Here is a 15408-nt window from a genome sequence, read left to right on the forward strand (position 1 = left end):
TCATGTACAAATAAGAAAGAAAGAAGTTGCTCAGTCGTGTCCAACTATTTGCGACCCCATGGAATGTAGCCTACCAGGCTCCTCAGTCCATGGGATTTTCTGGGCAAGAATACTGGAGTGGGTTGCCATTTCCTTCTCCAGGGGATCTTCCCCACCCAGGGATAGAACCTGGGTCTCCCACATTGTAGGCAGATGCTTTACCGTCTGAGCTACCAGGGAAGCCCATGTACAAATAAGGTCTACTTATGTTCGTATATTCTCTCTATTCCTTTGGGTGTCTATTTACATGTTCTTAAAGAATTATCCTTCCATTTTAAAAATAAAGATTCAGTCTCTCAGTTGTGCCCAACTCTTTGCAAGCCGGTAGACTGGAGCACACCAGGCTTCCCTGTCCTTCACTATATTCCAGAGTTTTCTCAAACTCATGTCCACTGAATCGGCCATGCTATCCAACCATCTCATTTTCTGACATCCCTTCTCCTCCTGCTCTCAGTCTCTCCCAGCATCAGGGTCTTTTCCAATCAGTCAGCTCTTCGCATCGGGAGGCCAAAGTATTGAGCTTCGGCTTCAGCATCAGTCTCTCTAGTGAATATTGAGGGTTGATTTCCTTTAGGATTGACTGGTTTGATCTCCTTGCTGTGCGAGGGACTGTGAAGAGTCTTCTCCAACACCATAATTCAAAAGCATCAAATGTGTGAGTTTAAGGTACACAATGTTATAAATTGATACCATTCTATATTGCAAAATATTTATGACAATAAGGGTAGTAAACGCATCCTTGACCTCATATAATTGCTACCTTGTTGTTGTTATGGTCTTCTCTTAATTTTTAAAGTGAAAAAAAATGTAGGACATCTTACACAGATTCCATCCCTGGATCAGGCAGATCCTCTGGAGAAGGAAATGGCAACCCACTCCAGCATTCTTGCCTGGAAAATTCCATGGACAAAGGAGCCTGGTGGGCTACAGTTTATAGGGCGGCAAAGAGTTGGACATGACTGAACATTGACCTCATTATTATCATGTTGTTGTTGATGATATGGTCTACTCTCAATTTTTTAAAGTGAAAAAAATGTAGGACTTCTTACTCAGAACACAATCTATAGTGGGTAAAGTAAAATTTCTGCCAATGAAATGGGAGAGGAGGAGCATCCTGGTGACATTCTCCTCTGCCTCGCTGTGGTCCGGCAGGCACTGCCATGGACCAAGAAGATAAGAAACAGGAAACCCAAGCTCATCTGATGACCAGAGACTGGGGTCTCAGCCCCTGCTCTGCTGCTGAGCTGTTCCTGGGTGACTTGGGAAAGCCACTTAATTTTGTCTTCTAGTTCACTTTTTTTAATTGAGGGCCGTACCTGAGATAAATGTTGGAACCCTTTGTTCTGTAAAACGTTTGAAATCATTCAAGGTGATAATAGCGCCTAGAGCACAGTTAGGGCACAGAGTGGAAGCTCTATAAATATTAGCTAATACTAAGTCATTGTTTGCATGGGCAGGTCTAATTGTTTGGTGAGGATAAACAGAAAGCAGAGGAAGTTTGAAACTCTTAAGAAATAGCATACAATGGCAACATTATGTCTTATCATCTACTTGAGAAATAATTTCATTGAGAGTCAAGGCCAGGCATCTGGAAGTTTCTTTTCTCTTGGTTCAGTTCAGTTCAATTGCCCTGACTCTTTGCAACCCTATGAACTGCAGCACACCAGGCCTCCTTGTCTATCACCAACTCCTGGAGTTCACCCAAACCCATGTCCATTGAGTCGGTGATGCCATCCAACCATCTCATCCTCTGTTGTCCCCTTCTCCTCCTGCCCTCAATCTTTCCCAGTATCAGGGTCTTTTCAAATGAGTCATCTCTTCATGTCAGTTGGCCAGAGTATTGGAGTTTCAGCTTCAACATCAATCCTTCCAATGAACACCCAGGACTGATCTCCTTTAGGATGGACTGGTTGGATCTCCTTGCAGTTCAAGGGACTCTCAAGAGTCTTCTCCAACACCACAGTTCAAAAGCATCAGTTCTTTGGTGCTCCGGTTGTTATTCTTAAAACCTCCTTTGTAGAGATCTGTGAAGACAATGCAGTCTTTTGGCAACCCATTATGATATATATATTTTTTTTGCTGTTTCTCTGTTTATAGAAGTTACATTTTAGCATATGTGCCTCCTGTTATTTACCAGAGCCATCAACAAGATCACTCCAGACCACATCACAGAGTAGATTTGTTTTTAGAAAGAACTCAAAGTGACTAAACTCAGTTTATTTTATCTTCAATTGTAGAGGTCTTCAGTACAAAATATTTTTTGATTTATTCTGTAAGCCAGTAACCCTGACATTATTTATTGTTATAGGTTTAGACAAACTATAAAACTTAATAGGTTTTAACAATCCTTAAATCTTACAAACTGCTTTTTTTTTTTTTTGGTCTGCTAGTATAGAAATCCAAACCAGTATTTAGTGAATGTCCAGCACTGTCTGAGGATACAAAAGAAAAGTAAGACTTTGTACATACCCTCAGCAAGTGTACTATTAAAATATAATGAATGCAGAACAACGTGGGGGTAAATTTATATTGCAAAATGCCAGAATTCTTGGCAGTCCAGTACAAAATCATGAAAATTCAGTCTAAGCCTCTGAATTATGCTTTCTTACTAAAAAAATTTTTAAATTGGGTTACTTTAGAGCAATATGGTATACAATATGGATGAAAGAACTACTTTTTAAAATGCTTCCTGTGAATTCCCTGGCAGTCCAGTGGTTAGCTTTCACTAACGAGGGCCTGGGTGAGGACTCAGGTACATTCTCTGGTTGGGGAACTAAGATCTTGCAAGCCACGTGGCATGGCCAAAAAAATAAAATAAAATAAAATCCTTCCTGAGTATAAGCAATCTTAAATTCACTTGAAATATGAGCACTTTCTCTTGGACAATTTTCCAGTCTCACATATTTGAAAGCATGCCTATTCTTAAAGAAGTGTATGTGGTTTTTCTGGAGGAAGGAAGGTGAGGTAGAGTTATCTGATATATTGTTTGATGTTAATGAACTAAATATTCCCTGGGAAGGTTGGTAACAGACTTAGTGGGCAGGAAGAAAAGGAAAAAAACTAGATTCATCTAAAAAGTCTGAGCTATATCCTTCTGAGTACAAATTACTGAATTCAATTGTTTCTAAGCCAGACTCCATTCATTTGTTCATTTACATACTTGCTCACTTATTTGCATAATATTTTGCTCTGGGGAAATAAAGAGGTGTGATGATATGTATCTTTTTAACTAGATGTTTGCTTAAGTTTTCCATATCCTGCTTGTGATTATGGAAGATTAATAAGTTTTATCAGGACATAGAAGCATAAACCTAGGGTACTTTTTGATAGTGATTTACATAACTGAATTAATCTAACATTAAAATTTACTTTTGCTTTGAACCTAAGTGCCTTGAAAATGTGAGTGAAGTATGTAAGTATATAAATTATGAACAAACAAATATTTATGAATTCCTCATTTGAACCTAGGCACCTTCCTATGCATATCCCACTTAATCTCATGATAAGTCATCATTTACTAGGTCAAGGATCTCAAAGATGATGTCTTATTTGAATTCAGACCTTAATTCTAAGGCCGTTGTTTTATTATTTGTTATTATTATTCCACTTACTAGCCATCTATAGTTCCTTTTTATTGGAGTATAACTGTTTTACAATATTGTGTTAGTTTCAGCTGTACAATAATGTGAATCAGTCATATGTATACTATACACTCTCTCTCGTCTCCCTCCCATACGCCGATTCCTACCGCAATCCCACCCCTCTAGGTCATCACAGAGCACCGAGCTGAGCTCCCTGTGCCATACAGTAGCTTCCACTAGTTATCTGTTTCACACATGGTAGTGTATATATGGGAGAAGGAAATGGCAACCCACTCCAGTGTTCTTGCCTGGAGAATCCCAGGGATGGGGGAGCCTGGTGGGCTGCCATCTCTGGGGTTGCAAGGAGTCGGACACGACTGAAGTGACTTAGCAGCAGCAGCAGCAGTGTGTATATGCCGATGCCACTCTCTCAGTTCATCACCCCCATTCCTTCCCCCACCTTGTCCACAAATCTGTTTTCTACTTTTGTACCTCTATTCCTGCCCTGCAAATAGATTAATCAGAACCATTTTTCTAGATTCCATATATATACATTAATACACAATATTCATTTTTCTCTTTTGCACTTACTTTACTCTGTATGACAGGCTCTAGGTTCATTCACATCACTACAACTGACTCAATTTCGTTCGTTTTTATGGTTGAGTAGTATCCCATTGTTGGAGAAGGCAATGGCACCCCACTCCAGTACTGTTGCCTGGAAAATCGCACGGATGGAGGAGCCTAATGGGCTGCAGTCCACGGGGTTGCTAGGAGTAGGACTCGACTGAGCGACTTCAATTTTCACTTTCATGCACTGGAGAAGGAAATGGCAACCCACTCCAGTGTTCTTGCCTGGAGAATCCCAGGGACGGGGGAGCCTGGTGGGCTGCCGTCTATGGGGTCGCACAGAGTCGGACACGACTGAAGCTACTTAGTAGCAGCAGCAGCAGCAATATTCCATTGTATATATGTACCATATGTTCTTTATCCATTCGTCTGTCAATGGCCATCTAGGGTGCTTCCATGCATGTCCTGGCTATTGTAAACAGTGCTGTTTTGAACATTTAAATTATAGACATTATTAGTGTTAATTTGGAATCCTTACTGCTATTTCTAATCAAGGCTATGAAGTAAACGAAAAATCCTTCTGCCATCACAACGAGTTGATTTTTAAGGTTCCCCCAGTCCCTTTCACAGTCAGTCACTCCCTGTCCAAGGACTGTCATGTTTAAGGAGGCAGATGGTGCCAACACTGATATGCCTAGGGTTTGACAAGGATAATGACAGCCCAGGCCAAGAGTGAGAGAGGTAGAGAAATTTCATTTGGTTGGTCAAAGTAGAAATTTAACAAAGGAAAAAAAAATGAGCTTGCTTTTATCTAGCTCATAACAATGCAAGGAAAGAGGGGTTTCTGACTGAAGATAGGACATTCTTGAGTTTATCAGCTAAAGAAATTAACAAGTAATCTTTTAGAACTTGGGACGGCAAAGGTTTGATACACACAGAGTGTTTCATCAAGACTGTATTTTCCTAACATTACATGAGACATATGTATCTATTTAAAAGTCAGCCTTAATACACCAAAAATCTAGAATCAGTGATATTATGATGTATCCTCTGTCATAGTTGGGTATACTTTGTTTTAGCTTTTTTCAGTTCAAAAATGTTTGCACCATGAGTATTTCCTCTCCTACCGTTAGTTAAAATCCAGTATGTGCTATTTAGTAGCTAGTGCTGACACACACCAGTATTAATCTGACTAAAATTAGCCTAATTAAGATTGTCATTAAGCCTTGTGCAAAGCAGAAGTGCACAACCCAGTAGGTAGCTGTTATCTTGGCTTTTAAGTAACATTGATATTGAAATGCAGATGAAGTATATCCAAATGTCTTCTAGGCCTTCCTCTTTAAAATAAAACTTGAAAATTCAAATCCTAATTCATAGTTCTTTATGATTCAGGTACAGCCAAGGTGCTGGTCCCTTTTTATATATATACCTTCTACTAGTTTATATATAGTATATAGTATATATATAGTACCTTCTACTAGTTTTAATAACTGACAGAGTTTCTTTTTGGTTGGAATCAAAGTGCTTGATAAATTAAAAAACCAAGCCAGGGATCCAGTTACCTTCATTGGAAGCAGGATTATTTCATCAAAACTACTTTTTCCCTAGTATAGTTTTCAGAACTGTGACACCAAGAAACATCATGGTGTATACCTTCTGCAAAATACCTGACAGGAAGTTTTGTAAACACTAAAAAAAGTAACATGCAAATATCTAGCCTGAATAACTCATTCATTCAGTCGTCCATTTGTTTAATAAAAGCACATCGATGTTCTTAGGTTCTTACTTTTAAAGTTGACATCAACACTGGAATTAAATTTGAGGTAAAGTAGACCAGAAGGAAAATAGTTTTTTTTCAGGGAAAATAATTTTTCCATGGGTTGAAGGGGGGGAAGGTTTCCAAATGATTTGAGTGTTACATTTATTGTGCACTTTATTTCTATTATTGTTATATCAATTCCATCTCAGATCATCAGACATTAGATCTAGGAGGTTGGGGACCCCTAAATTAGACCATCTAGTAAGTCAACTGAAGCAATATTTTATGCCTTACAGATATGTTTGTGTAACTGATCTCCATGCAAATGAATGACCTGTTCCAGATTCAGAAGTTAAAACACAAACTGAAGCTGAACCTCCTGAAATGAGTTCCCAGTGGTCTAAACAAAAACAAGAGACAGAATGTGGATAGCTCAGTTCAAACACAGGAACATGCCACTAACAGGAGAAACAAAGCAAAAAACATATGCCAAGTAGGAGGTGAGAAAGATCTTCCACAAAGGCAGAAACATATACGATGATGAAATCATAGCTATCTTTGTAAGAAAGTGTGTTCTTACATTAGCCAGTTTCTTGTTTTTGAAATTTGCCAAAATCATGGATCTGAGGACAATTTCTCAAGGACTCAGTACAGTTTCATCCTTTCAGTTGTGTTACATATCGGAGACTCATACCTCAAATGACACATTTTTTAAAAAAATCCATAGCTTTCTCAGTGAGGCAAATTTATCCAACGTTGGAATCATCTTTACATATTTATATTGTAGTGTTAGATTTTGCCTCAACAGGAAGCAGCAAATACAACTAAAATGTTTGAATAAATTCTGACTTAAAAAATTCATTGTGGTCTGATTTGAAAAAGTATTACATGGTGGAATATTAGAATAAACTCTAAGCCATTTAAGACTTTTAGAGAGTTGTCTACAACCACGTGTGTGTTCAGCCTCTTCAGTCATGTCCAAATCAGTGCAATCCTATGGACTATAGCCCACCAGGCTCCTTTGTCCATGGGATTCTCCAGGCAAGAATATTGGGGTGGGTTGCCATTCCCTCCTCCAGGGGATCTTCCCGACTCAGGGTCAAACCCAGGTTTCCCACATTGCAGGCACATTCTTTACCATTTGAGCCACCAGTGAAGCCCCTATAATGACATAGCCAATATTAAAGCATACATTATTTATCTGAATATAAGATCTCCTTTGGAACCATGTGCTTTATCTTGAAAATACAGATCTGCTAGAGGTTTAAAATGTGTACTTTCTGATAAACTACACTCTGCTTTGGACAAGTTATGATCTCATAGGTGTTAACGATAAAATTGGAGCAGATTTAATTTAGGTTGGAATGCAGCTTTGTTTTGAATTTTTAAAAAAGCCATTTTTTCATCTGCGCCAGAGTGCAGTAGCAAATAAAAAGCAAATGCAGTTAGTTTGATGTTTCAGGTAAAATATGCTTTGCCCTAAAATATCTAGGTAGATAAACCAAATATTTGTGCTTTGCTTGAAATTGTTTGGAGAACTGTCTTTCATTGGATTTTCCTAGAACAGGTCTCAGAGCTTCTTGGATCTGGTTGAATGTAGGTCTGATCAAACCTACTAGAATGGAGCTTGAAATTCTGTCTAGAAAGCTGCCAGGTGATTCCTATGCTCTTGATCAAAGACTAGACTTTAAGTTTCAAGGACAGAGCAAAAAGCCAAGAGACTGCTCTCTCACATTTCATGCTTGTACACTGCCAGCAGAGGCTTAGGTAAAAAAAATGCTACAATTTCTCATCAGGTCAGAGCTAAAATTCAGCAGTAGGCAATAAAAGCTGACAAGTCAACCAAAATTTGGCCAACCACTACACTCATGGGCCAAATCTGGCCTTCCATTTGCTTTTACATTATCTGCAAGCTAAAAGTTGTTTTCACTGATGAACATTTGCAATTGATTTGATAAGAAATGATAACTTTGAATACCAATTAAGTGAAATTATATTATACCCTCAAAAAAGCATTATTAGTTTGAATCTTATCAATAAAAAATTGTATAAAATATATTCTATTTCTTGTTATATAATACTTACATAGCTTCAAAATGTTGCCTTTTGTCACATAAAACCAAAAATACTTACTACTGGTTTTTTACAAAAAATATTTGCCCATCTCTTGTCTAATCTATTGCCTCTAAAGCTATAAACTTCTCTGGATAAAATACAATATAAGCCTTTTTATATACAACAGGTGATAACAACAAAAAAAAGGTGGGGGGAATAGACATGATATCTTTATCTAAATTATACTAAATTAGTTAGAATGAGACGTACTGTAGAAGATACACAGAGAATTCAAATTCTAAAATAAGAAAGCCAAGAAAATTTAAAAATCTATTCTATCTACCTCGATCCTTTCTTTGAGGTTCATGGGAATATCTTAAAATTTAATTGCACAATATTTGAACAACTTAATTTTTTGCATGAAGGATCTTAGTTCCCTGACCAGGGATTGAACCCATGCCCCCTGCATTGGGGAGCTCAGAGTCTTAACCACTGGTCTGCCAGGGAAATTCTTGAACAATTTAAGTTTCACGTAATATCTGAACATACCTGTAATCAGTTGGCTAGTGCTACCAGAACAGGATATCATACACTAGGTGGCTTTCACAGCAAGTTTATTTCTTACAGTTCTGGAGGCTAGAAATCCAAGATCAAGGTGTTGGCAGGTTTAATTTCCCCTAAGACCTCTATCCTTGGATTGTAGATGGCCAACTTCTTGCTGTCTTCACCCTTCCTTTCCTCTGTGTCTGTATAGACATGGTATCTTTTCTTCTTTTTACAAAGATAACAGCCATACAGGGCTTCCCTGGTGGCTCAGGCAGTAAAGAATTTGCCAGCCAATGTAGGAGACCCAGGTTTGATTGCTTGGTTGGGAAGATTTCCTGGAGAAGGAAATGGCAACCCACTCCAGTATTCTTGCCTGGGAAATCCCATGGACAGGGGAGCCTGGCAGGCTACAGTCCACGGTATTGCAAGTGATGAACATGACTGAAGCAACTGAGCACCATATTAGATTAGTGTCCCACTCTTATGACCTCATTTAACCTTAATCGCCTCTTTAAAGGCTCTGTCTTCAAGTAATGACTTTGGAGGTTATGGCTTCAAATGTATGAATTTTGAAGGAACACAATTCAGTTCATTGTATGTGTGCATGAAATTGGGTTGTATATTATGCTAGATTGGCAGCATTTTTTTTTCTTTTCTCCGTGGTATGAAAGAATGTTTCCTCATATAGCTAAATTAATCTTAGATTCAGGGAAGCATGGTAGGTGAGAAAATCAATAGTTCTGAAAGTTTTTTAACAGTAAGTAACAGTCTCCAACCGTTGCTTTCTTTATATCCAGTCAGTTATAATTCCCAGAGGCAAACCATTTTTTTAAATCTTTAGGTGTCATTTGTCTAATATTGTTGAATAATATGATTATAAAACATTTTTAAACAGTAATAATATGTATGTCATTGCAAAACCAAAGAAATAATTTATTTCTCTGTACTTAATAAATAGGTTGGTTTCTGCACAGTTGCTCAGTCGTGTCCAACTCTTTGTGACCTCATGGACTGTAGCCCACCAGGCTCCTCTGTCCATGGAATTTTCCAGACAAGAATACTGGAGTGGGGTGCCATTTCCTTCTCCAGTGGATCCTCCCGACCCAGAGATCAAACCCACGACTGTCTCTTGCCTTAGAAGATGACTTCTTTACCTCTAGCACCACTTTAACTTCCTAACTATCTTCCAGCTTCAGTATCACTCCCATCCTATCGACCAGCACCTGGCTCTTAGAGTTATCATCCTAAATGCCAATTCTAATCTTTTCACTTGTGTTTAATATCTTCAATGATTCCATTTTCTTCAGAGTAATTTGAAAATTCCTTAAAATTTTATGAAATGCCTCTTGTGATCTGACCTCAATCTGTCTTCTCCCCTGATACCTAAATAACTTGAGTTTCTCACCATTCTGAAAATTTGTCTGATACTCTCATGACTTTGTGCTTTTGCTCAGGCAATTCATGTTGCCCTCACCTCTTCCTACTGAAACCCTTCTTTCTTTATTTTTTAGTATTTATTTATGTATTCACTGCACTGGGTCTTAATTGCTGCATGAAGGCTTTTCCTAGTTGCAGCAAGCAGGGGCTACTCTGGTTGCACTTGGAAGGCTTCTCATTTTGGTGGCTTCTCTTGTTGCAGAGTACAGGCTCTGCGACGTGAGCTCAGTAGTTGTGGCACATGGGCTTAGTTGCTCCAAGGCACATGAGATTCTCCCTGACCAGGGATGGAACCATGTCTCCTGAATTGGCAGGAGGATTCTTAACCACTGGAAGGAAGTTCAGTCCTTCTTTCTTTAAATCATAGGATTTCTCTCACTTTTCCAGCTGGAAGTAAATTCTTCTCCTTTTAGAATAGCATTGAAAGTGAAAAGTGGAAGTGAAGTCACTCAGTCATGTCTGACTCTTTGCGACCCATGGACTGTAGCCCACCAAGCTCCTCCGTCCATGGGATTCTCCAGGCAAGAATACTGAAGTGGGTTGCCATTTCCTTCTCTAGGAGATCTTCCCAACCCAAGGATCGAACCCAGGTCTCCCACATTGCAGGCAGTCCACAAAAACTGAGAACAATTTTTTTTAATGTTACCTCCCCAACTGCCCTAACAGACAACTTTACGTATAGCAGTAATAGAGTAAATATTAAATCAAATTGATATTTTAGGTCTCTTTCTAGTGAGTTTTAGTGTGCTAAGTATAGATAAATTCTGTGATGAATTTTATCTTCAAGGTGTGTGCGTGTTAGTCACTCAGTTGTGTCCAATTCTGCAACCCTATGGACTGTAGCCCTTCAGGCTCCTCTGTCCATGGGATTTTCCAGGCAAGAAAACTGGAGTGGGTTACCATTCCCTTCTCCAGGGGGTCTTCTTGACCTAGGGATTGAACCCAGGTCTCCTGCATCGAAAGCGGGTTCTTTACCCTCTGAGCCACCAGGGAAGTCATATCTTCAAGATAGGTAATATTAAAATTCCTTTTTTCAATATGAGCTGTTAACAGAACCAAAATCTCTACTTCATTATGAATGGGCTTTCATGAAATCTAATTTAAAGTAATACTATATTTTAAAATTCCTCAAATTTTCTGTTATTTCAGATTTCCTCATTTTTTATACCTTCTGTTTCTTGAGGTCTTAGAAAGAGCAGACCTTATGGATACATTTAAATGTTGAGATACAATCAAAAAATTTACCTACCAGTTTCTCTATCAACTAAAACAAACACTAAGCTATTTAAACATTAGATTGATTTTTCTAAATTGAAAGTTTGCTTATCTGAAATTTTATGCAAGTTAGCAAAAGGTGACTATCTCTAAATTTCAAGTAAATTCCATCAAGCTAAAGTTTGCCTCTGATCTAACAATGGGATTAAGTCCAGCAATATGAATGATAACTTGAGAAATGAAATGGTTGCAGTTGATATCAGTTCAGTTCAGGTTAGTCGCTCAGTCGTGTCAGACTCTTTGCAACCCTATGAATCGCAGCACGCCAGGCCTCCCTGTCCATCACCAACTCCCAGAGGTCACACAAACTCATGTCCATCGAGTCCGTGATGCCATCCAGCCATCTCATCCTCTGTCGTCCCCTTCTCCTCCTGCCCCCAATCCCTCCCAGCATCAGAGTCTTTTCCAATGAGTCAACTCTTCGCATGAGGTGGACAAAGTATTGGAGTTTCAGCTTTAGCATCAGTCCTTCAGAAGAACACCCAGGGCTGATCTCTTTCAGAATGGACTGGTTGGATCTCCATGCAGTCCAAGGGACTCGCAAGAGTCTTCTCCAGCACTGCAGTTCAAAAGAAGCAATTCTTCGGTACTCAGCTTTCTTCACAGTCCAACTCTCACATCCATACATGACTACTGGGAAAACCATAGCCTTGACTAGACGCACCTTTGTTGGCAAAGTAATGTCTCTGCTTTTGAATATGCTGTCTAGGTTGGTCATAACTTTCCTTCCAAGGAGTAAGCGTCTTTTAATTTCATGGCTGCAATCACCATCTGCAGTGATTTTGGAACCCAAAAAAAATAAAGTCTGACACTGTTTCCACTGTTTCCCCATCTATTTCCCATGAAGTGATGGGACCAGATGCCATGATCTTTGTTTTCTGAATGTTGAGCTTTAAGCCAACTTTTTCACTCTCCTCTTTCACTTTCATCAAGAGGCTTTTTAGCTCCTCTTCACTTTCTGCTAAAGGGGTGGTGTCATCTGAATATCTGAGCTTATTGATATTTCTCCTGACAATCTTAATTCCAGCTTGTGCATCTTCCAGCCCAGCGTTTCTCATGATGTACTGTGCATATAAGTTAAATAAGCAGGGTGACAATATACAGCCTTGACGTACTCCTCTTCCTATTTGAAACCAGTCTGTTGTTCCATGTCCAGTTCTAACTGTTGCTTCCTGACCTGCATATAGATTTCTCAAGAGGCACATCAGGTGGTCTGGTATTCCCATGTCTTTCAGAATTTTCCACAGTTTATTGTGATCCACACACTCAAAGGCTTTGGCACAGTCAAAAAAGCAGAGATAGATGTTTTTCTGGAACTCTCTTGCTTTTTTGATGATCCTGCAGATGTTGGCAATTTGATCTCTGGTTCCTCTGCCTTTTCTAAAACCAGCTTGAACATCAGGAAGTTCTTGGTTCACGTGTTGCTGAAGCCTGGCTTGAAGAATTTTGAGCATCACTTTACTAGCATGTGAGATGAGTGCAATTGTGTGGTAATCTGAGCATTCTTTGGCATTGCCTTTCTTTGGGATTGGAATGAAAACTGACCTTTTCCAGTCCTGTGGCCACTGTTGAGTTTTCCAAATTTGCTGGCATATTGAGTGTAGCACTTTCACAGTAGATATAAACTGTAACAAAATCTCTTCTCATTTTCAACCAAAATATCCTAGGTAATTCCTTAAAAATAAGAGAAGAGTTGAACTGCTATCAGAATAATTCCTTCCATTTATATTCTCTATCCACTTAATTACATTTAATATTTTTTCCTAAGCAAAAGTTCCTAATCTTTAATTCTGTAATAGCTTCTTTACTTTTTCTGCAAGGATTAGAGAAATGTCAGAAAACCAAGAACTGATAATGCTTACAGTTTATTTATAACCTTTTTAAAAATAAGAATTACAATCTTTAGAAGAGATCATTTATTTTAAATTTTCCCAAATCATTTTTTATTTGGACATAGATTTTAAATTTTTTCAGAATAGTATATTTTATCTGAAGATAAAAGTTCAAAACCATTGCTTTAGCTTCAACAATAATTGCTACTAATTGCTACCAGGAACTGTTACAATAATAGCTGGGCATGCTCAGTCACCTCAGTCATGTCTGGCTTTTTCCACTGCATGGACTGTAGCCCACCAGGCTCCTCTGTCCATGGGATTCTCCAGGCAAGAATACTGGAGCGGATTCCCACGCCCTCTCCAGGGCATCTTCCCGACCCAAGGACTGAACCCACGTCTCCTGCATCTTCTGCACTGCAGGTGGATTCTTTTCCTCTGAGCCACCAAGGAAGCCCAATATTACCTGTATGTGATCTTATTTAAATCTCATAGCTATCCTACAAAGTAACCACCTTTTAGAGCCAAGGAAGGGCTTCCCTGGTGGCTCAGATGGTAAAGAATATGCCTGCAATGCAGGAGACCTGGGTTCAATCTTGGGTTGGGAGGATCCCCTGGAGCAGGGCATGGCAACCAACTCCAGTATTCTTGCCTGGAGAATCCCCATGGACAGGGGAGTCTGGTGGGCTATAGTCCATGGGTTGCAGAGTCAGACATGACTGAGAGACTAAGCACACACACACACAGAGCCAAGAAAAATGATAGTGAGATTAAATGACTTAGGCCATCTGGATAGTCAATCAGTAAGTTCAGCTCAGTTCAGTTCAGTCGCTCAGTCATGTCTGACTCTTTGCGACCCCATGAATCACAATACACCAGCCTCCCTGTCCATCACCAACTCGCCGAGTTCACCCAAACTCATATCCATTGAGTCAGTGATGCCATCCAGCCATCTCATCCTCTGTCGTCCCCTTCTCCTACTGCCCCTAATCCCTCCCAGCAGCAGAGTCTTTTCTATTGAATCAACTCTTCGCATGAGGTGGCCAGAGTACTAGAGTTTCAGCTTTGGCATCAGTCCTTCCAAAGAACACCCAGGACTGATCTCTTTTAGAATGTACTGATTGGATCTCCTTGCAGTGCAAGGGACTCTCAAGAGTCTTCTCCAACACCACAGTTCAAAAGCATCAGTTCTTTGGCGCTCAGCTTTCTTCACAGTCCAATTCTCACATCCATACATGACCACTGGAAAAATCATAGCCTTGACTAGACGGACGTTGGTTGGCAAAGTAATGTCTCTGCTTTTGAATATGCTGTCTAGGTTGGTCATAACTCTTTCCAAGGAGTAAGCGTCTTTTAATTTCATGGCTGCAATCACCATCTGCAGTGATTTTGGAACCCCAAAAAATAAAGTCTGACACTGTTTCCACTGTTTTCCCATCTATTGCCCATGGAGTGATGGGACCAGATGCCATGATTTTAGTTTTCTAAATGGTGAGTTTTAAGCCAACTTTTTCACTCTCCTCTTTCACTTTCATCAAGAGGCTTTTTAGTTCCTCTTCACCTTCTGCCATAAGGGTGGTGTCATCTGCATATCTAAGGTTATTGATATTTCTCCTGGTAATCTTGATTCCAGCTTGTGCATCTTCCAGCCCAGCGTTTCTCATGATGTACTCTGCATATAAGTTAAATAAACAGGGTGACAGTATACAGCCTTGACGTACTCCTTTTCCTCTTTGGAACCAGTCTGTTGTTCCATGTCCAGTTCTAACTGTTGCTTCCTGACCTGCATATAGGTTTCTCAAGAGGCAGGTCAAGTGGTCTGGTATTCCCATCTCTTTCAGAATTTTCCACAGTTTATTGTGATCCACACAGTCAAAGACTTTGGCATAGTCAATAAAGCAGAGATAGATGTTTTTCTGGAATTCTCTTGCTTTTTTGATGATCCAGCAGATGTTGGCAATTTGATCTCTGGTTCCTCTGCCTTTTCTAAAACCAGCTTGAACAGTAAACAGGGAACTAAAGCAACCATTTCTGAGAGACCAAAGCCTAAGCATAGTAAAATCACATAACACAGTCAGCTGACATCTGGACATCCCCAGAATAACAATAACAAAATGTTGAAGATACATCCTCTAGTGTCAGTATGTAAGAAATACTGTGGCCTATTACATTGATTGAGGGTGTTGACTAAAAAAATATAGTTACAACCTGAAAGTAGAGAGCTGTTCCATTCAATGGGAATTTTTAGGACTTCAAGCCAGGGAGGCAGCATCTCAAGTAGCCCTGAGAAACTGCTCTGAGACGGTGGAGGATG

The 15408-nt window shown here is 39.5% G+C and overlaps 1 protein-coding gene across 1 annotated transcript in view; it reads left to right on the forward strand.

Annotated features, from left to right (window-relative positions):
• SLC15A5 (solute carrier family 15 member 5) overlaps positions 1 to 15408 on the forward strand; it is a 99671-nt gene that overhangs the window by 37347 nt on the left and 46916 nt on the right.

This window comes from Capra hircus, chromosome 5 (genome assembly GCF_001704415.2).
Source record: "Capra hircus breed San Clemente chromosome 5, ASM170441v1, whole genome shotgun sequence".
NCBI classification, from domain to species: domain Eukaryota; kingdom Metazoa; phylum Chordata; class Mammalia; order Artiodactyla; family Bovidae; genus Capra; species Capra hircus.